Raw genomic sequence first — 27094 nt, forward strand, 5'->3', positions numbered from 1 at the left:
AATGTTTATAACTGTTAGTCTATTGGATAGCTATTCTAAATGCACACACACACACTTTTTGTATGGGTAGTTTTTGTTTTTTTTTTTTTTTTGGTCTTAAATCCTTTACTGCACTGCCATTGAGACAATGTAAGCAGGTCCTATGCGCTATTATACAGTCAAATACTTTTAAAATACTAACCTCTCAACTCAATGGTTGTGACAGTGGGGTTACTTTTTCTTAGTATGTATACTCTATACACAAAAAGTCTGTGTAGTCAGTCCTTGTTCATCTCACTGCGTTCCTTTTTTTTTGTTATTTTTCACAGTAGCTGCCTGGGCTAATGTTTTATATGTGTTTTATTAGGTTGACAACATTTTTCCAGTTATGCTATCCATCTTGAAATGATGAATGGCATGCTGGGACATTGTTAGTTTGCATCATTAACCATTAGAAACAGTAAGGAGTTATAGAGTGATCTCTCATTGTGCTAAGCGCAAAATGCTTTTCTCTAACATGAGCAATCTAAAGATAATCACATTTTAGAGAGGCAAACGATTTCACATTTCTTATGAACGCAATCTGTGTTCAAAAATCATTATTGTGCCAGTTTAATAAGCCATCACGCTGAAATGGCTGTAGATGTGTTTGGTGACGAGGATAGATATTAAAGGGACACTGGTCAGAAGTCACGCCTCTGGTCTAGTAGGGAACAGTTGAAAACTATGGCATCACCAAAATATCTTTGACCCAGGAGGATTCTGGGATTTCAAATGGTGAGATCCTCCAAAGGGACTGGCCTTGTCTACCCATCACCTCCAAAGGCAGTTGAAATCACTGTGTCCAGGAGTTCCCATCGTGGCTCAGCAGTTAACGAACCCAACTAGTATCCAGGAGGAGGCAGGTTTGATCCCTGGCCTTGCTCAGTAAGTTAAGGATCCAGCACTGCCGTGAGCTGGGGTATAGGCTGCAGATGTGGCTCGGATCCCGCATTGCTGTGGCTGTGGTGTAGGCCGGCAGCTGTAGCTCCGATTCGACTCCTGGCCTGGGAACCTCCATATGCCGCAGGTGCACCTAAAAGGACAAAAAGGCTGTAGTGAATTTGTGTTCACTTGGGGCTGATGTTGATATCCGAGGTACGTACATCCTGGGGGAGGTGACAAGGTAGATGGTACCTGGGTAAAGGAGACACTGGCCATCAGACAGGTTACTGTATTATGGTTAACCTGAGAGGGGAAGTGTGGGAAGTTGCGGAGCAGTGACTGTCAGTGATTGGTTAATGAGGACCAAGGGAAGAGGAATGGGGCCTCCTAAGAGCCCAAGCCTTGAGCCTATGGCTCAAAAGCTTTTCCTGTGAAGAAATTAAGTAGATATCCTCAGAAACTGGCCATGTAATGTGGGTGTGGGGTAAAGACCATATGGGTATTTGTGTCTTTATCCTAGGCATCTTAGATCTTAGCTCCAGGGCATATAACTACTCTTGTCCCCAGTTACTTGTGGCCATGAGGCTTCTAATATCTATCTTGCCAGGCTAGAGGTAAGGCAATAAGGCAAAAGAATGTAGCTTTCAAAATCAAGGACAAGATCTTCGGGGGACCTTTTATGTTACAAGCTCCTGCACCCCCTTTGAAGCTCAGAACCAATATCTTCTCATCGTTAGCATTTTTAACCCTCTTCTATCTGCTTCCTCCTGTCTCTGCTCTCCCTAGACTCTGTATGCATCTCTTTTATCACATCAGAGTAGCAGTGCTGTCTTGCAATGACTTTATGTATTTTTCTCCCCCACCTGACTGTGAACTTCTTGAGAGTAAAGACTATTAGGTCCATCTCGGTATCCTCAGTGCATAGCACTCAGTGTCTGACCGAAATAGGTTCTGACGAAGAGAAAAAGAAGTTTAACTTGACTGTGCAAAGCCAAATGATACTTATTCAAAAACCATTTTACTACAAAAGTCACCCATTGACGGGAGGAACATTTTCAAAATGTATTAGGTAAAAAGGAATATACTTTTTTTTTTTTTACAAATATGCAATTATACTCAAGACAGAGCATTTAGGTTTGCTTTCCTACTTAATACCATGAGCCTTTCATTCTTTTATATCTCTAAGAAACATTTTTTTTTTTTCCTTTTTGGCCACCCTGTGGCATATGGAGTTCCCAGGCCAGGGATCAGATCCTAGCCACAGTTGTGACCTACACCACAGCTGAGGCAAAGCTGGATCCTTTAACCCGCTCTGCCAGACTGGGGATCGAACCTGTGTCCTGGTGCTGCAAGGATGCCACTGATCCCGTTGTGCCACAGTGGGAACTCCCCAAACAATTTCGTTAAACTGCTATGATAGAGATATGATGCTTACCAAGCATTCCATTCGGTCATCTGCATTTCTCATCTCGTCTGCAGTTAGATAGGACCACGTGATTAATTCTGGCCAATAGGCATGAGCGTAAAGGACAAAAAGCAGGACTAAACTTCTGGGCCAAAGTGTAGCAGTGCTGGCATGTGCCATCCTCCAGTGTGTTTCTTTTCCTGCTAAGCGATGGGTGACATTCTATGGTGGCTTTCTATCAGCCTTTGCCTCAGAACAGCTATATGGAGTGACACTTCTGCCACTCCAAGTTGGACAGGCAGCACAAGTGAGAAACAGGACTTTCTTTTGGTTAGCTGCTGGGATGTCTAGGTTAATTTGTTATGGTAGAAGGACATAGCCTATCCTCACTGATATTGGTACATATAATATTATTAAGTGGATAGTATATGGATTACCATGATTTGACAATTCCCTACCATATACATTTCCATTGTTTCTGTAATTCTGCTCATAGAAACAATACTGTGATGGGAGTTCCCATCATGGCGCAGTGGAAATGAATCTGACTAGCATCCATGAGGACGCAGGTTTGATCCACGGCCTTGCTCACCAGGTTAAGGATCCAACGTTGCCGTGAGCTGTGGTGTAGGCCACAGATGTAGCTCAGATCTGGCATTGCTGAGGCTGTGACATAGGCCGGTAGCTGTAGCTCTGATTTGCTCCCTAGCCTAGGAACCTCCATGTGCCTCGAATGGGGCCCTAAAAAACAAAACCCAAAGAAACAAAACAAAAAAGCTAAACCGAAACAAACCTTCGAAAATAATAAGCTCGGCAAACTAAACATTCTGTTTTAGGAGGCCTAGAACTCAATGGGTAAGAGCTGGTTTCAGTGTTACTTATGTGACCTTCTATTTTGGTTGAATTAATCAGTTCAGTTCAAAGGAACAATTTTACTTTCCCCAATAAACCCAGTTGTGGTATCACTTTGTAGAAGCAGAGCCTTATTTAAGTAGATCTAAATGTTAAAAACAGTTTCTGCAAAAATATGACTACACTAAAACAGTGATTTGCAGACAAGATTCCTTTTCTTTTTACCTTTATTTTTTTGCTTCCTTTCAAATAGAAACTGAGAGTATCAGAATCTATTTATTTATAAAACTATTTCTAACACAAGCAGCTATACATTCATTAAAAAAAAGAATCCTAAAAGAACAGATTCTGAGATAGCATATATAATTTTAATTAAATGATGTAGACATAGTCTCTAATACTAACAGGTTCTAAGAAGAGAAAATGTGTAAAGCTTTTAAATTTAGGAAGCTAAATAAAATGAGCTTAAATATTAAATTGGAACTCAATTTCTTTTCATTTAATGATGTTTTTCTCTATAATCATGCACAGGGCATTGGGGCAATACTAACTACGATGGTAATTTTAGGTGTCAGCTTCCTTGGGCCATAGGGTACCAAGATATTTAGTCAAACATTTTTCTGGGTGTTTCTAAGGGTGTTTGGGGGTAAGATTTACTTTACTTATTTATTTATTTAGTCGTTTTAGGGCTGCACCTGCGGCAAATGGAGGTTCCCAGGCTAGGGGTAGAATTGGAGCTATAGCTTCCAGCCTACACCACAGCCAGAGCAACGCGGTATCTGAGCTTCGTCTGCGACCTACACCACAGTTCACGGCAATGCTGGATCCTTAACCCACTGAGCAAGGCCAGGCATGGAACCCTCAACCTCATGGTTCCTAGTCGGATTTGTTTCTGTTGTGCCACGACGGGAACTCCAAGATTTACTATTAAATCGGTAGACTGAGAAAAGTAGATTTCCCCCCCTAAGTTGGGTGGGTGTTGATAGGGATGGAGTAGGGACAGGTAGTTGGAGACATCCCAGTAGAGGATCATAAATAGAGAGGGAAATCTAGGGGACTTTGGGAGATCTCTTAATTAAATTGCTCAAAAAAGCCTACAGAACAAGGCAGGCTTCCTTGGCTAAAGAAAGTGTGAGAACTGCCTCAGGTGGTTGGGCAGAGGATGGGAGGAGGCCTGCATTCAGATTCAGACCAAGGGCAGGAGTTCGAGGACCGCCCTTCTGCGGATTTGAATACACACCTTACCAGACCCCAAGGAGGAGCTGCCACTCCCAGAAGGGAAGAGGTGGGCTTTTCCCACCCGACTCCCCTTGGAGGATAAACCTGTAGCCCAGGGGATCCTGGGGCAGAGCTTCTGTGTCTGCCCGCTTCCATCTCTCACAAGCGTCCTATCCTAATAGATCTATTTCTTGCCTATCCTTCAGTCTCTTCCTGAATTCCTTCTGCACGGAGACATGAAGAACCTGAACCTCAGTGAGTCCAGACCAGGGTGAGTGATTCTAATTTAAAACCTTAGGTTTAAGTCTCAATCTGGGTTTAGGCCGGGTTCGAGTCCCAGTCTGTGTTCTGGCCAGGATCAGGCCGTTAATACTGTCAGTTTCAGGTTTCACCCAATATATTGAAGATCTGAATAGAAGAAAAAAGACTGATCCTTCTCCAAGTAAGAGAGAATTCCTCTGCCTGGATGCCTTTGAATTGGAACACCACTTTTCTCCTACCTTCAGACTCAAACTGAAACATGGGCTCTTCAATCTCTAGCCTGCAGCCCTTCTAACTGGAATGACACCAACTCAATGAATAGATCTTGGGACGTTTCCGTCTCCATAATTGTGTGAGCCCATTCCTTGTAATAAATCTACACATAGACATTTCTATGAGGCTACATATCCTCTTGGTTTTGTTTCTCTGGAAAACCCGAAACAACACATTAATTTTCTTCATTAATCATTCATATAAAAGAAACTCTTTTGCTCTAAACTCATAGTTTTAACTAGAAAAAGGTGCCTATAAAATGAGATGTAAACACAATTATTCTAAGCCGGGACATGACACCTCTGTGAACAGTTTCTTCTTTAATAGCCTTTTCTACTAAGGACCACATGTATTATAGACCTGCTGACTTGCACATCTGTAACCAGCAGGACCCTAGGGGGCCTTCCTGGAACAGACCCCTCCCCCATATCCTCTGCTTTAGCTTCTCTCTGAGGTACCTAGGTAATAGTATCTGCTGTGCATTTTCTGAGTTGTTTGACAAATGCTAAAACCACTACCAAAGAGAAGAGGTTAACTACTTGATGACCTGAACACAGAGCCCCAGGCCTCCTAGAGCCTAAGGCTGGATAATGTTAACCCCTGTGACCCCTCCCTGTTACCTCACCAACAGCCCATCAGAGAGCTGTGCCTGAGTCTGTCTCCTACACTGCAGCCCTCCTCCTTCACCTGGCTTTGCTGACACCAGCCAGGGAATTTGAGTGTTTTGAGCACTTGCTGACTGAACTTCTTGCTTGGTGTCTTGCACTAAATGCTGCATGTTCCTTCGCCACAGCCCAGTTTCAGCAGATGGGCTTTGCTGCCTACAGACCAGTGGACCTCATTTTGGTTTGGTAATGATAGGGAGGGAGTAGGATAGTCACACAGGTGCTGGTAGAAGTCCCAGTAGGGGACCATAGATAGAGAGGGAAACCTAGGGAACTTTGAGAAGTAAGTTAATCATCACTTTAAAAAGCCATAAGAAAGAAGCAGGCTTGCTTAACTCATAAAAGCACAAGATATGCCTCAGTCATTAAGCGAAAGATAAAATGAGGCCTACCTCCAAGTTCAGCAAGACAATGACCCTTGGACCCAGGGCAGGAGTTTAAGGATCACTCTTCTGCTGATTTGAATAAGCACCATGACAGTCCTAGTTTGATCTTATAGGGTCAAAGGAGGAGCCTGACTCTAAAGAAAGAGGAAGAGGAGGTCTCCCCCCCTCCCTCCACTTCCCTTGGATTATAAAGATGTAGCACACCTAATCCTGGGGCAGTGCTTCTGCCTGCCTGCTTGCATCTCTCACTAGTGTCTTATCTTAATAAATCTATTTCTTGCCTATCACTTTGTCTCTCACCGAATTCCTTCTATGCTAAGGCACAGAGAACCTGAACCTCAGTTAAGTCCAGACACTGGGGGAATGATTCTAATTTAAAAACCGTGGGTTCAAGTCCCAATCTGGGTTTAGGCTGGGTTCCAGTCACAAGTGTCAGTTTCAGTAACACTTCCTGGCAGGTGTTACAGGTCAGATGCTCTATCTACCTCGAGTCCAGCAATCTGGTTTGAACTCCCAGCTCTGCGGATGATATGCTATGTGATCCTGGACAAGTCTATCTGAGTAGACTCACAGTAGTTTCCACATCTTAAAAATGGACATTTATGGAGTTGTCTATGGTAGCCTAGCTGTTAAGGATCCGGTGTTGTCACTGCTGTGGCTCAGGTCACTGCTGTGGCATGGGCTGGATCCCTGGCCCAGGAATTTCTGCATGGCCAAAAATTTTTTTAACAAATGGACATTTAAAAAATGTACCTCTGGAGTTCCCGTCATGGCGCAGTGGTTAACGAATCCGACTAGGAACCATGAGGTTGCGGGTTCGGTCCCTGCCCTTGCTCAGTGGGTTAACGATCCGGCGTTGCCGTGAGCTGTGGTGTAGGTTGCAGACGCGGCTCGGATCCCGCGTTGCTGTGGCTCTGGCGTAGGCCGGTGGCTACAGCTCCGATTTGACCCCTAGCCTGGGAACCTCCATATGCCGCGGGAGCGGCCCAAGAAATAGCAACAACAACAACAACAACAAAAGACAAAAAAAAAAAAAAAAAAAAAAAGTACCTCTGCAGAGTAGATGAGAGGGCTAAATATATGAGTGTACTTATGTAGTATATCCTGGTGGTGCCTGGTCCATTTCCAAGTCTCCGTGTGGTTTGTAACCTTCAGAGGATGGTGCTTGGGCCCTGGGACTGTCTTGCCAGTTTGAAGAGCCAGAAGTGGCTGCAAGTTTTGCCATTTCTGTTGGGAAGAGCCTGCAGGCAAGGACTGCCGGGTGTGGGAGGACAAAGGCCTAGCTTCTTTGCCCTGAGGTAGGCTCAACTCTGAAGGGTCATTTCATCTCCACTGTTCCCCTGGGGACCAGGGCGAAGCTGAGCCTTCACTTGAAGTTATACCCTTTGGTGGCTTCTTCCCCTTCCCTGGGAAGTTCTGCTTCCTCCACTCTCTTGCTCTTTTCCCCAGCGAGCACTTCCTTCATAAATCTCTTGTGCTCAAATCCTTGGCTCAGAGTCTGCTTCTGGGAGAACCTGGCCTAGGACAGTATGTGAGAGAAAGTGCTTTGTAAACTATAAATAGGGCGACCATATGTCCTGCTTGGCCTGTGACAGTCCTGCTATATGCCTGTTCCTGTACACTTATTAATAGCACCTTCTTTCACTTAGAAAAAACAACTTTTATGGTCACCTTTAGTATAAAGCACGCTAGAGGTGCTTGATAAAATAGGAGGTGAAAATAATGAGAATGATAACAAACTCAGTCAACTAACTTACCTAATTTCTCCTCAGTGAGTTGGTTGACTGAATTGGCATCCTATGGAAATTTCTAGATTTTAAGTATTGTGATTTTTTTCTAAAATAATATGTAGAGTGGGATGTGCTTCTTGTTACCTATAGGATGGATATGAGAAGAAAGTAGTACTTTAACAACTAATATGTTTTAAAAGTTGTTGCGGGCAAAGTTATTTAGCAGGAAAATTATTTTAAGTTTAAAATAGCACAGGGGGAGTTCCCGTTGGGGCTCAGTGGAAACAAATCTGACTAGCATCCATGAGGACGTAGGTTTGATCCCTGGCCTCGCTCAGTGGGTTAACGGTCGGGCTTTGCCATGAGCTGTGGTGTAGGTCACAGATGCGGCTCGGATCCCGTGCTGCTATGACTGTGGGTAGGCTGGCAGCTACAGCTCTGATTCCACTCATAGCCTGGAAACCATATGCTACGGGTGTGGCCCTAAGAAAAAAAAAAAAAGGACAAAAAAATAAAAATAAAATAGCACAGGGAATTCCCCTTGTGGCAGAGTGAGTTAAGGATCCAGCATTGTCACTGCAGTGGCTTGGGTCACTGCTGCAGCTTGGGTTCCATCCCTGGGATCCCTGGCCTGGAAACTTCCATATGCCACAGGTGAGGCCAAAAAAAAAAAAAAAACAGATTTCAATGAATCATCATTAAAATGATATATTGTGTGGTGCAAGATGAAATCTTTGTGAAAGAAAAAAGTAGTCAGCAATCTTAATAGCTATGATAACAATTTTTTATTCTGAACATTCTTAGGTTTTACTCACATATAAGTTTTATTATAAATAGGTATCAAAGGAGATGCCTCAAAACCTGGGGCCATTCATACCAGAGAATAGAGAGTTCCTTTGGGAGGCGTGACAATGCCTTGTGTCTCTCTCTGTGCAGATGTTTGTATGCTTGTTTTGCTAGTTGGAGAGGCTGAATTGGCAACTAAGTTGTTGTTTTTTTTAACCTTTTTAGGGCTACACCCATGAGCTGCACCCACCGCATGGGGAGGTGCCCAGGCTAGGGGGTCGAATCAGAGCTGCAGCTACTGGCCTATGCCACAGCCAACTGCATGGCAGGATCCCAGCTGCGTCTGCGACCTATACCACAAGCTCACCGGAACACCGGATCCTGAACCCACTGAGGCCAGGGATTGATCCTGCGTCCTCGTGGCTCCTAGTCGGGTTCATTAACCACTGAGCCATGACAGGAACTCCAGCAGCTAAGATCTTAACGATGTATCAACTTTCTCCCATCCAACGGGCAGAGTAAAACGTAGAGAGAGTGTGTTTCTCTCAAATTATATTAAAAATCTAGTATAGACGGATTAACAGCATTTCTTTCCTTTAAATTAGAGACATCATGCTCTAAATTACATTAAGGCAGATAGCCTAAGTCTTCTTATTGCAACAGGAATTTGTGCTAAGTGTTTTTAAGGAAACTATTGCAATTAAGTGTGAAAAGGAGCCCTTATTACATCTTCTCTCTAGCAATATTAGCCTCTTAATATACTTAAAATTGTGACTTGCTGATGAGGTATTTGTTCAATCAAAAAAGTCCTTTAACATTTGTGTAATATTATGGGCCAGGCACCATGCAGGGGCAATGGCAGTGACTATGACAGACACCGCCCCTTTCCTCATGGGGTTCATAGTCAATAAAATATGTCCAATAAAACTGTTGCCTTATGATTCTGCTGTGTGTGTGTGTGTGTGTGTGTGTGTGTGTGTGTGCCTGTGTGTTTAAAACTTTAGGTTTACTTTGAACTTTAAAATATATATTATTGGACAAATTTATTATGTAAATTTATTATGACTATTAAATAAACTTTTCTCTTCTTCGGAGACTTTATAAATCCCAGACCCAGAGTGGTGCCCTGATAAAATAGGTGGTATTTCATTCACTGCTGATATGCTTTCTTTCTTTCTCTTTTTTTTTTTTTGAAATCTCACACCTCCAGTGTAGATTCTGCTAGGATTTCAAACAGCATTGGCATTATGGTCTAAAGCAATTCTCTTCTTACAAGTAAGCCTCTTTCCTCTTGACCTAAATGGACAGTAGTTTAATTCAAAAATACTGAGAGGAAAAAAAATGCATATGCTTGATTTTTACCAATCCCATTGGACAGTAATACAATATCATTGTTACAATTCTCAAAACACACTACTTACTAAGGGGAACCTCCTTAAAGTACAAAGGACCTCTCTGTATTGATTCATGTAAATTGCATGTGAATATGTGATTATATAAAAATAAAATGCTTAATTAAAAAAAATGAGATTCTGCTGTATAGCCCAAGAAACTATATCTGATCATTTGTGATGGAACATGATGGAGGTTAATGTGAAAAAAAGAATGTCTATCATGTATAACTGGGTCACTTTGCTGTACAGCAGAAATTGATAGAACATTGTAAATAAACTATAATAAAAAATTGAAAAAAAACAAGCTCAGAATTTCCTGGTAGCTCAGTGGGTTAAGGATCTGGTATTGTCACCGCTGTGGCTCAGGTCACTGCTGTGGTGTGGGTTTGATCTCTGGTCTAGGAGCTTCCACATGCAATGGGCACAGCCAAAAACAAACAAACAAACAAACAAAAAATGGGCTAATAACTGGAATGAGAATGACTTCATCCTTTGTCCCCTCACAGTTCTGCCCTATATTTATAGATGATAACATCTAAGAACAATAGCAATGATGACTCTTTTCTAGCAGTGAGAGTATGAATGCCCTGATCATGAGGACATATAACCTAAGAACTGTACCTATACTTTAACAATAGCTTGATTCCAAGGGGAAACACACACTTCTTAAGAGCATCTTCTTTGTAACCATGGATACCATGTAATTCATTTGCTTAAACCCTAGAGCATGGAGTCATGACTTTACTCCTCACTTAGGTTCTTTATAGTCATACTAATTCCTCCCCCCCCGGCCCCCCCCGCACCCCATCCTCCTTATTTGGCAATTATCTGGCCAATGTGTGTCTTTTATTATGGGAGAGAAAGCATAGGGGAACGGATAGAATGTCAAACCTTGCAGAATCAGTAGTGCCTTGATTTGTGCAGAACATTGTTTTAATTCTAAAATGGTTCATTGAACAGAATTTCTACCAACAACGTAGTTATCAGAGAAGAGGACTGAATCTTCAGCTTCTAAAAAGTTATCTGTCATAATCATCATTCCTCACTCTCTCAAGTTCAACAGTCATAAAATGCAAAGGAATCAGGTGAACCAGCACAGAAGAGACACTGAGTAAATGTTTGTTGAGTGAATTATTCGTGCATAAAAGATTAGATAGAGGAGAATCAGCCCTTCTAGTAATGGATGGAGCTCACATTTGAGTGAACTGAGATAACCAACATGCAATGTAGTGAATAAATCAGATAATATCAGATAATGGAAACAAGGTACAGAATTGACAGTAGCTACTTTACACTAGATTTGCAGGGAAATACCTCTGTGAAAAATAGCATTTAGCAGAGACCTGAATGGTGAAAAGCCATGTAAACATAGTGGGGAAAGAAAACTACAGGCACAGGGAACAGAAGTGTCAAGGTCTTGAGGCCAGAATGAGCTTGGACTAGTACGAAAAATATCAAGACAGTTTGGCTGTGACATGTGAGCAAGGGGTAGAAAAACACTAGATGATTAACTTTGCAATCCCTGTTAAAGTGTCTGGCTTTTATTCTGAAGGCAATGAGAGGCCTTTAGTGCGTGACCAACACAAAGATGGTGTAACCTGAAAGGGTTTCTCTCTTAGGGGTTAGAATGCCTGTATGTATTCTACCTTCATTGCTGGGACTCCCAACTCTCCTTGGCTACCAGACCCCAGGACCATGAGAGATGGACAGTCCCTATTCTTATATGGGTGTAGCCATATAACTTGGGTAATACAGTTTCTATGATAGTACAGCATTGGACAGGCTTAAGTTTGAGTACTGATTCTGCTATTTCCTAGTGGCGAGGCCTTGGACAAGCTAGCTATACAGCCTCTCTGCTTCTTATCTTCCTCATCTCCCAAAGTGGAAAATAATAATAGTATTTTCTTATAGTTGCTATGAGGATTAAATGACAATGAATGGAAAGTGCTTAACATATGCTTGATACATTTTAGGTGCTCAGTAAATGTTAACTATATGATTTCTTTTACAGCACAGAGGGTATACTAAAAAAGTACAAAATATGGAAGTTCCCTGGTGGCTCAGTGGGTTAAGGATCCAGCATTGTCACTGCTGTGGCTCTGGTCACTGCTGTGGAGTGGGTGTGATCACTGGCCTGGGAATTTCCACATGCCACGGATGTGGCCAAAAAAATAAAAACAAAACAGAACAAACAAAAAGTGCAAAATATAAATGTAACTAATATTCACTAGAGGCGGATGCTTGGTGTGCATCCCACCTATTGTACACATATGAATTGTATTTTGGGGCAAAACCATTCTTCAACAATTAGTAGCTCCAAGGCCTTTGATGAGTTAATGAACTTCTATAAACTTCAATTTTGCTGTCTGTAAAATGAGGGTGATAATAGTGTCCTTCTGCTTTAGTTAGGATTGATTAGGGTTGACTTCATAAAACAGAAAACCAAAAATAACAGCAGTTTAAAAGAGGATGAAGTTTCTCTCATGTGAAAGAAGTCTAGAAGCAGGAAGGCCAAGACTACACATTTCCAAGATCAATAGGCACCCACCCAATTCCTTTATGTCTTTCTGCTCAACCACACTAGGACCTGGGCTTTCATCAAGTCACCTCATAGTCCAAAAAGGCTGTTGAAGCTCCAGCCATTTGGACTATATTCCATGCAGCAAGGAGAAAGAATGATTGGAAGGCAAAAATGACCCATTTCTGTGTTGAGATAGCTCCCTTTAAAAAGTCTATTTTGAAGTCTGATGTAATCATAATACTTGCAGTTCTATGTGATTGGCTAGAACTTAGCAATCCACACATAGCTGCAAGTGAGGCTAGGAAATGTGTTTAGTTAGTGGTATTTCTATACCAAATAAAATCATAATTCTCTTTATGAAGCAAGAGAGAAGAATGGATATTTGATAGTCAGCTAGCCGGCTCAGCCGCGCCTTCACATAGGATTGTAAGGTTATGTCAGGTAATATAAGCATAGCCCTGAGCTCAGTTCCTGATAGATAATGAGTCCTTAAGAAAGAAGATAGTGCATGTTCTGCCCAAGACATCCTTCCTCTATAAACAGGAGAATAAAAGAATGCCCTGCTGCTTGCAGAAAGACACTACTCATCTCAAATGGGGCCATTTTTTCAGGGAACTGGGCGGCCTTCAATGGCTCGTGTTGAAAATCAATGGCGCTTCATCTTTAAGAAAATACCCCTCACTTAATTTTGACTATCTTTCTTCCTAAAGAGCCAGATCCCCTTTTACCTCTAATAGACTGTACTATCGCGTTGGAGAGAAGGAGGAAGCAGCAAATCCTTAGCCCTGAATCTGACCTGTGCTTTAGACTTGTTCCTCTACCCAGCTCTAGCTGGGGTCAGTTACAAATGAGAGAATTGCCTACTTTGCAATGGATGACCTCTGAGAAGAACAGGGAAGTGAATACAAGAGAACAGAATCCTAGATTCCAGCAGGCATTTGGGGCTAATAAGAATATGCCACTTTTATTCCTTTTGACAGGATTATCCTAATTGTTTCAAGAGCTCTGTCAATAGCACTGTTCATTCTAAGCAGGTGCATCAATTAAAAGTGCTTTTAATATTGTAATTAAAAAGTAAGTTTTTGGAACTATAGCCTGATTGAATGACTTATCATACAGCCGGTAGGTTTTCTTTTTTTTTTTTTAATTTTATTAATGCCAAAAGAGAAATGATTTCCCCAGACAGAAATACAATGAGTTTTATGTGACCTCATAGTCACATACAAGTACCCAAATTCCTTATGTCTTAATTTGAATACATTATTGGCAGACACCTTAATTTGAATAAAGAGGGGAAAAAAGCAAAGAAAGTTTCATTTGTAAATTGAATTATGCCCTGTCAACTAATCCTAAGCACGTTATCGGGTGGGTTGATCTCATTCAAATTCCCTTTGAAATATGCTGGATGACTCATCCCTCTTTTGAGTTAGGAGTTTGCCTCTTGAGACTTCCTTTTCCACAAACACAGTTGTCAAGCTCACCAGTGGAATACCATAAATAAGAACCTCTTTTTTTGGTCAGATTTACTGGGGCAGAAATGCACCATTGACACATTTTGCACAATTTTCAGCCATGAAAGAAACATGATATGGCCCCAAATTCATCACATCTTAAGTATCTTAAGCACTTAATTTAGATTTAATGAGGCAGTTATTATAAAGGATTATGTATCATCTGGGTAGTACATGAAAGTACCTGGAAATTTGAAAGATCTCCACAAGGGTCTAAGCAGACTCTGCCCTCCAGCAAATGTCAGGGCCATTCTGAAAGTCTTCACTTTTTGTTTCTATATATATATATATATATATATATATATATATATATATATATATATAATATATATATAGAATATAGAATATATATATACATATTTGGTCTTTTTAGGGCTGCACTCATAGCATATGGAAGATCCCAGGGTAGGGGTCATATTGGAACTACAGCCGACGGCCTACACCACAACCACCACAACGCAGGATCCGAGCGGAGTCTGAAACCAATACCATAGCTCAGGGCAACGCCAAATCCTTAACCCACTGAGCGAGGCCAGGTATCGAACCCATCCTCAGGGATATTAGTTCGTTACTCCTGAGCTACGATGGGAACTCCCTTTTGTTTTTGTATTTGGCTTTTTAAAAAAAAAAAAAAAACTGGATTGATTTTTTTAAAAAAAAATTTTTTTTTAATTTTTTTTTTTATTTTCCCACTGTACAGCAAGGGGGTCAGGTTATCCTTACATGTATACATTACAATTACATTTTTTCCCCCACCCTTTCTTCTGTTGCAACATGAGTATCTAGACAAAGTTCTCAATGCTATTCAGCAGGATCTCCTTGTAAAGCTATTCTAAGTTGTGTCTGATAAGCCCAAGCTCCCGATCCCTCCCACTCCCTCCCCCTCCCATCAGGCAGCCACAAGTCTCTTCTCCAAGTCCATGATTTTCTTTTCTGAGGAGATGTTCATTTGTGCTGGATATTAGATTCCAGTTATAAGTGATATCATATGGTATTTGTCTTTGTCTTTCTGGCTCATTTCACTCAGTATGAGATTCTCTAGTTCCATCCATGTTGCTGCAAATGGCATTATGTCATTCTTTTTTATGGCTGAGTAGTATTCCATTGTGTATATATACCACCTCTTCCGAATCCAATCCTCTGTCGATGGACATTTGGGTTGTTTCCATGTCCTGGCTATTGTGAATAGGGCTGCAATGAACATGCGGGTGCATGTGTCTCTTTTAAGGAGAGTTTTGTCCGGATAGATGCCCAAGAGTGGGATTGTGGGGTCATATGGAAGTTCTATGTATAGATTTCTAAGGTATCTCCAAACTGTCCTCCATAGTGGCTGTACCAGTTGACATTCCCACCAGCAGTGCAGGAGGGTTCCCTTTTCTCCACAGCCCCTCCAGCACTTGTTATTTGTGGATTTATTAATGATGGCCATTCTGACTGGTGTGAGGTGGTGTCTCATGGTAGTTTTGATTTGCATTTCTCTTATAATCAGCGATGTTGAGCATTTTTTCATGTGTTTGTTGGCCATCTGTATATCTTCTTTGGAGAAATGTCTATTCAGGTCTTTTGCCCATTTTTCCATTGATTGATTGGTTTTTTTGCTGTTGAGTTGTATAAGTTGCTTATATATTCTAGAGATTAAGCCCTTGTCCGTTGCATCATTGGAAACTATTTTCTCCCATTCTGTAAGTTGTCTTTTTGTTTTCTTTTGAGTTTCCTTTGCTGTGCAAAAGCTTGTCAGTTTGATGAGGTCCCATGGGTTTATTTTTGCTCTAATTTCTATTGCTTTGGGAGACTGACCTGAGAAAATATTCATGATGTTGAAGTCAGAGAGTGTTTTGCCTATGTTTTCTTCTAGGAGTTTGATGGTGTCCTGTCGTATATTTAAGTCTTTCAGCCATTTTGAGTTTATTTTTGTGCATGGTGTGAGGGTGTGTTCTAGTTTCATTGCTTTGCATGCAGCTGTCCAGGTTTCCCAGCAATGCTTGCTGAATAGACTTTCCTTTTCCCATTTGATGTTCTTGCCTCCCTTGTCAAAGATTAATTGACCATAGGTGTCAGGGTTTATTTCCGGATTCTCGATTCTGTTCCATTGGTCTGTCTGTCTGTTTTGGTACCAGTACCACACTGTTTTGATGACTGTGGCTTTGTAGTATTTCTTGAAGTCTGGGAGAGTTATGCCTCCTGCTTGGTTTTTGTTTCTCAGGATTGCTTTGGCAATTCTGTGTCTTTTGTGGTTCCATATAAATGTTTGGATTGTTTGTTCTAGTTCTGTGAAAAATGTCATGGGTAATTTGATAGGGATTGCATTGAATCTGTAGATTGCTTTGGGTAGGATGGCCATTTTTACAATATTGATTTTCCCAGTCCAGGAGCATGGAATATCTTTCCATTTCTTTACATCTTCTTTGATTTCGTTGATTAAAGTTTTATAGTTCTCGGCATATAGGTCCTTTACCTCCTTGGTCAGGTTTATTCCGAGGTATTTGATTTTATGAGGTACAATTTTAAAAGGTATCGTATTTTTGTATTCCTTTTCTAATGTTTCATTGCTGGCATACAGAAATGCAACTGACTTCTGAATGTTAATCTTATATCCTGCTACTTTGCTGAATTTATGAATCAGTTCAAGTGGTTTTGGGGTTGAGTCCTTAGGGTTTTCTATGTAGAGTATCATGTCATCTGCATACAGTGACAGTTTGATCTCTTCTCTTCCTATATGGATGCCTTTTATTTCTTTTGTTTATCTAATTGCTGTGGCCAGGACTTCCAAAACTATGTTGAAGAGCAGTGGTGAGAGTGGGCATCCCTGTCTTGTTCCAGATTTGAGTGAGAAGGCTTTCAGTTTTTCCCCATTGAGGATTATATTTGCTGTGGGTTTATCATAAATGGCTTTGATTATATTCAGGAATGTTCCCTCTATACCCACTTTGGCGAGGGTCTTGATCATGAATGGATGTTGGACTTTGTCAAATGCTTTTTCTGCGTCTATTGAGATGATCATATGATTTTTGACTTTTTTTTTGTTAATGTGGTGTATGATGCTGATTGATTTGCGTATGTTGAACCATCCTTGTGAACCTGGGATGAACCCAACCTGGTCATGGTGTATAATTTTTTTTGGTATGTTGTTGGATTCGGTTGGCTAAGATTTTGTTGAGAATTTTTGCATCTATATTCATCAATGATATTGGGCGATAGTTTTCTTTTTTGGTGGTATCTCTGTCTGGTTTTGGAATGAGGGTGATGGTGGCCTCATAGAATGTCTTTGGGAGTATTCCTTCTTCTTCAACCTTTTGAAAGAGTTTAAGGAGGATGGGCACCAATTCCTCTTTATATGTTTGATAGAATTCACCTGTGAAGCCATCTGGTCCTGGACTTTTATTTGTAGGGAGTGATTTTATGACCTCTTCAATTTCATTTCTAGTGATCGGTCTGTTCAGTTGGTCTGTTTCTGCTTGATTCAGTTTTGGCAAGCTGTAAGATTCTAGAAAATTGTCCATTTCTTCCAGATTGTCAAACTTGTTGCCGTATAGTTGTTCATAGTATTCTCTTATGGTTTTTTGTATTTCTGCTGTATCTGTTGTGATTTCTCCTTTTTCATTTATAATTTTGGTGATTTGGGTTCTTTCTCTCCTCTTTTTAGTGAGTCTGGCCAGGGGTTTGTCAATTTTGTTCACCTTTTCAAATAAAAAAATTTTTTTTGGAGTTCCTGTCATGGCTCAGTGGTTAACCAATACGATTAGGAACCATGAGGTTGCGGGTTTGATCCCTGGCCTTGCTCAGCGGGTTAAGGATCCAGTGTTGCCGTGAGTTGTGGTGTAGGTCGAAGTCGTGGCTTGGATCCTGAGTTGCTGTGGCTGTAGTGTAGGCTGGCAGCTACAGCTCCGATTGGACTCCTAGTCTGGAAACCTCCATATGCTGCAGGAGTGGCCCAAGAAATGGCAAAAAGACAAAAAAAATTTTTTTTATCATAGTTGACTTATAATCCTGTCAGTTTCTGCTGTACAGCAAAGTGATCTAGCCATACATTTATATACATTCTTTTTTTTCACATTATCCTCTGTCATGTTCCATCACAAGTGATTAGATATAGTTCCTTGGGATATACAGCAGAATCTCATTGCTTATCCATTCCAAAGGCAATAGTCTGCATCTGTTAACCCCAAACTCCCAGTCCATCCCACTCCCTCCTCCTCCCCCACAGCAACCACAAGTCTGTTCTCTATGTCCATGAGTTTGTTTCTTTTCTGTAGATAGGTTCACTTGTGCTGTGTATTAGATTTCGGATGTAAGTGATATCACATGGTATTTGTCTTTCTCTTTCTGACTTACTTCACTTAGTATGAGAGTCTCTAATTCCATCCATGTTGCTGCAAATGGCATGATTTTGTTCTTTTTTATGGCTGAGTAGTATTCCATTGTGTATATGTACCGCATCTTCTTAATCCATTCATCTGTTGATGGACATTTAGGTTGTTTCCATATTTTGGCTATTGGGAACAGTGTTGCAATGAACATAGGGGTGTATGTATCTTTTTGAATGAAAGTTTTGTCTGGATATATGCCCAGGAGTGGGATTGCTGGGTCATATGATAGTTCTACATTTAGTTTTCTGAGGTACCTCCATACTGTTTTATACAGTGGTTGTACCAATTTACATTCCCACCAACAGTGCAGGAGGATTCCCTTTTCTCCACACCCCCTCCAGCATTTGTTACTTGTGGATTTATTAATAATGGCCATTCTGACTGGTGTGAGGTGGTACCTCATTGTAGTTTTGATTTTAATTTCTCTGGAAATTAGTGATGTTGAGCATTTTTTCCTTTGCCTGTTGGTCATCCATATGTCTTCTTTGGAGAAATGTCTGTTTATGTTTTCTGCCCATTGTTCAATTGGGTTCTTTGTTTTTTTGCTGTTGAGTTGTATAAGTTGTTGGTATATTTTGGAGCCCTTGTTGAAATTATTTTCTTCCTTTCCATAGGTTGTCTTTTTTTTTTTTTTTGCCATTTCCTTTACTGTGCAAAAGCTTGTTAGTTTGATTAGGTCCCATTGATTTATAATTTTTTATTTCTATTGCATTGGGAGACTGACCTAAGAAAACATTTGTGCAGTTGATATCAGAGAATGTTTTGCCTATGTTATCTTCTAGGAGTTTGATGGTGTCTTGCCTTATGTTTAAGTCTTTAAGCCATTTTGAGTTTATTTTTGTGTATGATGTGAGGGCGTGTTCTAGTTTCATTGATTTACATGCAGCTGTCTGGTTTTCCCAGCACCAGTTGCTGAATAGACTGTCTTTTTCCTATTTTATATTCTTGCTTCCTTTGTCAAAGATTATTTGACTGTAGGTGTCTGGGTTTATTTCTGGGTTCTATTGGTTATTCCGTTCCATTGGTCTGCATGCCTGTTTTGGTACCAGCACCACACTCTTCTGATTACTGTAGCTTTGTAATATTGTCTGAAGTCTGGGTGAGTTATGTCGCCTGCTTGTTTTTTTGGTTTGTGGGTGGGTGAGTGAACTGTGCCCTGGGTGGTTGGCACCTTCCGGCCCCCATGCAGCTATGCTCATCCTTCCTCTCTCGCCCTGTCCTCATTCTGCCTCTTACAGAAAGCAAAGAAACATCAGTGACCAATTTTTGAGCACGTACTATGTGCCGGGACTTTTGTATCCCTTTCACCTTGTTTATTCCCCAGAGTTAACACTGGGAGGCAGGGCTAATCTCTCCTTTTTGAATGTAGAAACTAAGTGAAGTGACTTGCCCAACGTCTCTAAAGAAATAGAAAAATAGGACTTTGATTTCAGCTCTGTGTGGTTCTGGAATGTATGTTTTTTTGTTTTGTTTTGTTTTGCTTTGTTTTATTTGGCCGTGCCTGCTACCTGTGGAAGTTCCTGGGTCAGAGATCAAACCCTGTGCCACAGCATCTCCCCAGCCATAGGAGTGCCCACACCAGATCCTTAACCCAATGAGCCACCAGGGAACTCCTGGAACGCTTTTACTTATTTTTTTCTTTTTTGGTCATCCTGAGACATATGGAGTTCCCAGGCCAGAGATCAGATCTGAGCCCCAATTGTGACGTACAGCTTTGGTAACACAGGATCCTTAACCCATTGTGCTGGGCTGGAGATGGAAACTGCATCCTAGTGATCAAGAGACTGCTCCCCAGGAGCCTGGCTCCCCACTCACCCTGGCCCTGACCACTGTGAGCTTCACCATGGTTTGTCTGTGTGCTCCATTCTTTGGGCCTTCCTGTCCTTATTTCCTCTCTGATTGTCACTGCTTCTCCTTGGATCTGGATCTATTTGGTGCTCGATTCTGGTAATGTGCTAGCATTCCCTATTGATCTGTATTGTTACAGGATCGTGGGCACCCCGATCCAGAAATGAACAAGCTTCGGCCACTGACACCTGCTAGTGGGCACAGCAGTAGTCTAATGGGAGGGTTTTCATCTGTCATTTCCTGTGTCCCACAGCTGGACACAGGTGTGAATCAGGCAGGCTGTGGTGTGGCACTGTGCTGTGGGAGAGGCCATGGGGAGGTGATCTTACCCACTGCCTAAAGAGAAGAGGCCTCCCTAGGAGGCCGAGGTGGAAAACAGGCAAAAGAGAAGACAAGATACTAACTGGGAGAGATTTGTAAACCAGTGAATATTGAGAAGCCGGAACTCAGTAGGTCAACAAGAGAGGGCTCTATCTGTGCAGCAGAAAGGAGGAGAATGTTCTAGCTTTGTGCACCAGCCAGTGAATTAGCATTGACAAATACTTTTTTATGCTAAGTAAATGCCTCAGTACATCTCAATTCCAGGAAGGCTTCCAAGATGCACAACATGGCAACAAATGCTCACTGGTTTAGTGGAAGAGATGATTCTGAGAATAACACGTTTTAAAGAAAGGAGACTACTCCTAACAGCCACAACCTGGCCCATTCGTGGCAGCAGATATATTGCATCTCTGTATTTGAAAGGAATATTTCCATCTGGAAAACTCAACAATCCTATCTTTTCTTTAGCTAGGCTGAACCAGAGACTCCAAGAACTAAAGGGGTTGCTGTTTCCTTGGCCACTTGTATCTTGTACTTTAAATAAACACCAACACACTCTTTTTGTTTTTCTCTCTTCAAACAGAAAACATTTCAACAACAGTGTGACATGTGTGATGTAAAGAAACCGCAGGTGTTACTGAGAACAGAGCCGGGTTTGTAGAAAGAGGAGCAAGGACACAGCTATCTATCGGCACTTGAAACCCAGGTGCTCACCAGGGGATGTTTTGGCCCTGCCCTTACTTCCTGCTGTGTTAATTCCTTCCCCCAGTATCTGCCCGAGGCAGTGGGACAGAGTGTGACCAAGAGCCTGAGCTTTAGACTCCTAGCTGGGTTTGTATCCCAGCTTTGATGTCTACTATTTTGGCAGGTTACATCCTCTCTTTATGCTTTGGGTTTTTCTCATCTGTAAAATGGGCACAATGATCATATTCAGTCTTGTGTTAAATGCTATGTCTGCTATGGGCTAGCTAGTTAGCTGCTACTTAACCTTAGTCTGCCTCTTCATCTGTAAGGTAGAGAAATAATAGAACAGCTCTCATAGGATTGCTGTGAGGAGCCAAAGAAATAATACCTGTAAAGCCTTAGCAACGTGCCTGGCAAGGAGTAAACATTCAATATACGGAAAAATGTGAGTTTTATTAAGATTGAATGCCAACCCACTACGTTACCACTAATTAGATATTTGTATGTGTGTTATCTCATTTAGTACTTCTCCATGAAAGATCCACGAGGATGGTAGTGGGATTATAATCCCCATTCGACAGCTGAGGAAACTGAAGCTTATAGAAGTTAAGTGAGTTACACTCTGTCTCGATTAGGACTAGTAAACCGCAGAGCTCAAAATTCAACCTAAGTCTTTTGCCTCCAAGTCTTTCACCATTACTTCCTCTCTGTTAAATGTAGAATGGCGCCTGGGGGCACGGAGAAGGAGCGGGAAGATAGCTGTCACAGCACATCTTCCTTTAACTCAGTCTTAATTGTCTTCTATATGTTTTTCAAAGAAAGATAGCGCTGCATTTAGAATTTCTCCCAAAGATGTTGAGTAAGTTATTCAGTGCATGGCTGCTTCCTGTTGGTCCCCATCACAGCTGAAGCAGATATTGTGCATAACACTTTTTTATGGACTTAGTGCTATCTGTATCTCACAGTCTAAAAAATTTTTTTTAAAAAAAATCGAAGTATATGTGATTTACAATGTTGTGTTAGCTTCTGGTATACAGCAAAGTGATTCAGTTATATATATATGTTTTACATATATGTATATATACTATATATATATTCTTTTTCAAAATCATTTCCATTATTCTTTATTACAGGATATTGCATATAGTTCCTTGTGCTCTACAGTAGGACCTTATTGTTTATCTATTTTATATATAGGAGTTTGTATCTGCTGATCACAAACTCCTAATGTATCCTTCCCTCTACATCTCAGAGTCTTTAAGCACATAGAATGGAATCTCCAGACCTTCCAAGTGGTTTGCGCTCTTGGCCTCCTGGTTGATCTTTCCACCACCTTTATTTCATTCTAGACTTCCCCAAGAGGAATCTGTAAGAGCAGTGAATTTGCTTAAAAGCAGGACGAACACGAGGGATGTTTCTGAATAACCACCTAGGCAACTGGCCTTGCAGGGGCTCCTGGACCCCTCTGAGTTAATCTGCACTGAGTTGAACTGATCTATGTCTCTCCAACACAGATGACCAAACTGTGACATTGCTTGTGGTGTCACCATTTGTGAAAGAATAGTCATTGGAGTCAAGCCCCAACCCAGGCTCTATACTGTGCCAGCCTGGTGACCTTGAAAAAGCACCTAATGTTTTTATCGCCTCAGTTTTTTTCCCCATATGGAAAATATGGTGATAATACTTGTCTCAAAGGCTTGTTGTGAGGCTAAAAGGACAGCTTGTGTGTAGGTATTTCTGGAGGCATGGATAGGCCTGTGAGAAGTTTGTGTGCAAGAAGGACTAAGGGTGAGGGTACCTACCCTGAGCCAGGGAGAGTAGGGAAGGTCAAGGAGAAAGAATGAAAGTAGGGAAGGTCAAGGAGAATTATGGGACAGTGTGCTGGTGGTCTGCCATTTGCACTGTCCCTGGACCAACCCTATGAACTCAGGTCTAAGCCCTGATGTACTAACATCAATGAGCACATGAAAACTAAAAGAACAATCTTAGACATTTTATGTAGATTTTAGTATCAGTTGAAATACTTGGTGTAAATTAAACACACAAAAAACCAAAAAAGGAACAACCTGCAAATGGCTTGGTGCTCAGTGGTCCTCAGACCTGAGCATACATCAGTATTACCTGTGACTTGTTAAAACCCAGAGGGCTGGCCTCCAACCCCAAAGGTTTTGGAGTCAGTGGTTTGGGGTTGGGGCCTGAGAATTTGCATGTCTAATGAGGTGATGCTGATACTTTGAGAAACGCTGGCCTAAGGGATAAAAATAATGGTTATTTTACATAACAAGAAGTCTCAAGGATAGGAAGCTCCCTGCTTACCTGAGAGTTCACAGTTACAAGATGGCTGCCTCTCTAGGCCACATCCAGGCAGACTGCTCATTGACAGAATTGTTTCACATCCTCTGTCCAAATCCAGTTCCCAGCAAGAAGAATGGTCCATGGGGATGGTTTAGAACAGCCAGGGTTTTCTTTGGGGGGTGAAGAGAGGGTCTCCTATTCTCTGAAGCATGTAGAGGGGGAATGGCCCCTTGAACAAAATCGGAACTCTGTCTGCTAGATGTGAGCAGTTTGGGGATGGAGAGGAAGTGACCAGTGTCCAGGACATCAAGCATTGGCAGTTTGTATTTTCATGGACATTGGCAGCATCCCCATTAGCTTTGGTATCTTCATTTACGGCGGTAGCTATAGCCATTCCCTTGGTGCACAGGCAGCTTAGCTCTTACTTTGGATATTGATAGTCATGGACAGTGTTGCTGCAGGTCCTATGTCCCAGCTGTCTGTATACGACTCCGATAGTCGGCCAGGTTTAGTCTCCCACTAAGCAGCTTCAAACAGATCCCACTTTTATGGGTTAATTTGATTGGTCTTCCCCATAGCCTTTCCTTTGTAGAACAGTTTCCATGGCTTTTAGAAAAAAAGAATTTGAAAACTGATCTGGGTGTCCCATCTAACCCTTGATTGGCTGTATCCAGTTCGAAGGAGAGAGAGAGCGAGATGGAGGGAAGGAAGAAGGGAGAGAGAGAGAGGGAGGGGGGGGAGAGAGAGAGAGAGGTCTTTATCCACTTCGTAGAGGAGGGAAGGCATTAAAAGTAAATAGTGTTTATTGAAGAGCCACACGACAGCCTGTCATGTGACTAATACTCATTAATAGGTTTTAGTGACAGTAGTAATAGCTAACATTTTATGCATACTAACGGCCAGGCCCTGCCCTAAAACCTTTGTAAGGAGTGTATCATGTCATTTTTGCACCAAGCCTGTTGTAGCAGGAAGGGACCGAGAGTGGGCTCTTGGACAAAGCAAGAGCCTTTATTGGGAAGGGGCGCCCAGGCAGAGGGCAGCAGTGTAAGGAAACCCAGGAGAACTGCTCTGCCACACAGCTTGCAGCCTCGGGTTTTATGGGAATGGGGTTGGTTTCTGGGTTTTCTCTGGCCAATCATCTTGCTTGCCTCATATTTGGTCTGCCTCCAGGTCCTTCCTGGTGGTGCACACAGCTCCCAGCCAAGATGGATTCCAATGCCAAGGATTCTGGAAGGATGGTCACCTCTTCCCTCCCAAATTCTTCCAGCTGCCGGGGGCTTGTTAGTTCTGGGTTCCTCATTAGGGCCTCCTGTTATGAGATAACTGGTACAAGTGGTTGTTACCATGCCTGGCCAGGGTGGGTGGTTTTGGTCACTGGTTCCCTAACACTTTGAGGCAGGTTCCTCCAGGAACTGTGAGTGACTGCAAGAGCTGGGGAGAAACTCTAGGAGGCTGCTTCCATAGTTCAGGCTTGTAATTGCTCCATAACACGGCTTCTTGTGAGAGAGGTATTGCTATTTCCAATGCACAGGTATGGAAATGAAAGCTCAGAGTTTAAGGAATAGTGCTAAGCTCATAGAACATGTAAAGGGCAGAACAGGATTGGAATTCAGGTTTTTCTGACTTTAGAACCCCTTCCTCCCTTTAGCCATCCATTTATTCATTCATTCACTCACTCACTCATTCAAAGATGATTTATCCAGGGCCGACAATGTGTAAGCACTATCCCAGGCACACTAGATCCTTTTCCTTTCTTAGAATAAAGCCTCAGGCTACTTCTCTAGAATTGTCCTTGGTCAATGGGAGGGTAGAGCCAAGGGTGTGGTGTGAGGCAACTGCCTCCACAGAAGCACATGTGCCTTTGACGGGAAATTGAGTCCTGCACTGGACATGAAAGAATTCTGAAACTGTATATATAGGGGCTGAGGGGGACTTTGTGATGCCCCTCAAAAAGATTCGACCTGTTTAATATTTCATTTATTTAGTATATGTATTTTTTGTCTTTTTGCCATTTCTTGGGCCGCTCCCATGGCATATGGAGGTTCCCAGGCTAGGGGTCGAACTGGAGCTGTAGCCACCGGCCCACACCACAGCCACAGCAACACCGGATCCTTAACCCACTGAGCAAGGGCAGGGATCAAACCTGCAACCTCATGGTTCCTAGTCAGATTCGTTAACCATTGAGCCACGAGAGGAACTCCTGACCTGTTTAATATTTTAAACGGAGGAATGACTCTCACCTTAAAAACATAATCAAAATGGAGTTCCCTGGAGGCCTAGCGGTTAAGGATCTGGCAGTGTCACTGCTGTGGCTTGGGTTTGATATCTGGCCCAGGAACTTATGCATGCCTTGGGTGTGGCCTGTACACACACACACACACACACGTGCACATATATATAAATCCTAATTCTCTTTCATGTCTTTATGTTTTCATCACCATTTTGGAGGCTACCGCTCTTACATTCATAACATGAGACTTTTCTTATTGAGTCTATGCCTGAAATAGATCATTTAGGAGCAATAACCTCTGCAAAATACAAACATCTAAAAAGACTGTCTTTGATCTTCATGTTCCTTCGTAGTCTTACTAAGCATTTTTTCAGAAAATTTCAGCAGTTACTGGTGGCTCCCCTCTGTTCCCCTGGCCTCTTGTGCAGTCAGGGCTCTGCAAACAGAAGAATGCTGTTCTTGCTCATGTCAGAAGCACAAGGCAAGTCTGGTCTCTTCCAAATCAACTTGGGGAGTTCCCTGGTGGCCTAGTGGTTAAGGACTCAGCATTATCACTGCTGTGGCTTGGGTTATTCTACTGTGCCCCAGGTTTGATCCCTGGGAACTTCTGCATAACATGGGTGTGGCTGGGGGTGGGGGTGGGGGGGGGAGAACCTGGAATTGAAGTGACAGTCTCCAGGCATCTCTTTCCTCTGGTTTTCTGAAGTGTTCAGTTCACTCAGCCATTGTCATTGATTCCTTTGCTATTTGTCATGGTCGTTGTAAGTGTTGCTGGAGAGGAGGATGCACGAAGGCATATAATTTGGGGCAACACCTACGGAGAGCTGGAGGGACAATTGCACATGAACTCAGCTTAGTGGAAGTGAGTTTGTTGACATTTTGGCAACACCAGGCTGCTGAGGAGCAGCACTTGGTGGAAGGGCTGTGAGAATGCTGAGTGGGGTTGAAGGAGAAACTTCCTTTTATAATCTCAAACGGGCCACTCTTCCCTTACATTTCACTAGTGAACAGATCCAGCGAGATGACTGAGTTCAGAGGCAGAGGAAGGTTATTGTTTTCATAAGTGGGCAGTGTTGTTCAAATCTGTGATGTGTTTAATTGCAGAGTTATCAGATGTGTCCAAGAGCAGAACTTGGTGTGGTGAACTGTGGTGCCCCCATTACCCCCTGCCTCCTGCGGTTCATGCCCCTTGAGCGTGGGCAAGACCTGTAACTTGCTTCTAGCCTATAGATAACAGTAAGGTGAAGGGACTTGGCAAATATAATCAAGGTCCCTAATCAGCTGATTTCAAGTCCATCGAAATGGAGATCATCCTGGAATTAATCAGCTAAAGCCCTTAAAAGAGGGACTAGGCCCTCCCCAAGGTCAGCAAAGAAGCGAGAACTTTGACCTGGCAATGACAAGGAGACAACCTCTGCCACCAGGCGGAGGGAGCTTGGAGGGA

This window comes from Sus scrofa, chromosome X (assembly GCF_000003025.6).
Source record: "Sus scrofa isolate TJ Tabasco breed Duroc chromosome X, Sscrofa11.1, whole genome shotgun sequence".
Classification (NCBI taxonomy): domain Eukaryota; kingdom Metazoa; phylum Chordata; class Mammalia; order Artiodactyla; family Suidae; genus Sus; species Sus scrofa.